This window comes from Coregonus clupeaformis, unplaced genomic scaffold, assembly GCF_020615455.1.
Source record: "Coregonus clupeaformis isolate EN_2021a unplaced genomic scaffold, ASM2061545v1 scaf0711, whole genome shotgun sequence".
NCBI classification, from domain to species: domain Eukaryota; kingdom Metazoa; phylum Chordata; class Actinopteri; order Salmoniformes; family Salmonidae; genus Coregonus; species Coregonus clupeaformis.
In genome coordinates this window covers 258,176-259,267 of record NW_025534166.1, presented here as the reverse complement: position 1 = coordinate 259,267, position 1,092 = coordinate 258,176, and positions in this window count along the sequence as shown.

The window sequence follows — 1,092 nt, the reverse complement described above, 5'->3', positions numbered from 1 at the left end:
GTTCAGTACTGTATGGATTGTTAAAGGGGCAATCTGTGATTGGTGCATGCATTTTTGACTTTTAAATTATTGATACTTTATACTCCATTTACATCGAAAATCATTTTGTGAAGTCAGCGGGTAAATATCTTTCCACACTGGGAGCTGTCTCCCAAGCTGGTCTCACTTGCTCAGAGGAAGAGATAATTGATCATTTTTCTGGATAGCCAGAAAATGTGACACGTGACTACCTATGCAAATGTTGGGGTCTGAAACCTGACAGTTCAAGTCAGGTCCGCTGAGAGAATGGAAACAGACAGCAGACAGATGGGGCTTTCTGGCGCTATGAGGCACGGGACCCTATGAAATTCACGGAGCGCTTTGTACACAAAATGTAACTGGGATCCAGAACTTCACATCTAAGAGTTTAAAAGCAGAGGAGAAGTCCACATAAGAGAGAGTTGTAGCCAATGATTCTTGATGAATATAACTTCTAAATGCCCAACAACTTTAGTTCAACGGTCATCAACCCCATTCAACCCCATCAGAACATGTTTAACTCTATGGTGTGGGATAGAGGAGTTAGTGAGCTGATTTTGGTCAATTCTGAATTCAACTCAGGATAACCGTTGAAGGTTGCTTACCTGTTAGCCTTGTACGTTTCTATGGCAACAAATCCTTCAGCTCCAAACCTGCTGACTCCACTTTATCCTGAATCAAGTGTCTGAGCTGTGAGTTGAGGACCAATCAAATCGTGGGCCTCTGTAGCTCAATTGGTAGAGCACGGCGCTTGTAACGCCCAGGGTAGTGGGTTCGATCCCCGGGACCACCCATACGTAAAAATTAATGCACACATGACTGTAAGTCGCTTTGGATAAAAGCGTCTGCTAAATGGCATATTATTATAATATTATTATTAGGCGATTCCACGTCAGGACAGCCCAAAAACAACATAGAAACTTCATTTGGAGGAAGGATGTTTGACATGCTTTTTACATTTTACAATATCTATATGTTTACCATCTGTTTGATGTTCTCGTTCATACAGGAGAGAGAGACGTGACTATCGTGGATCCTCTGGGGAGCCTCAACAACATCCTGATGCTGACGAGG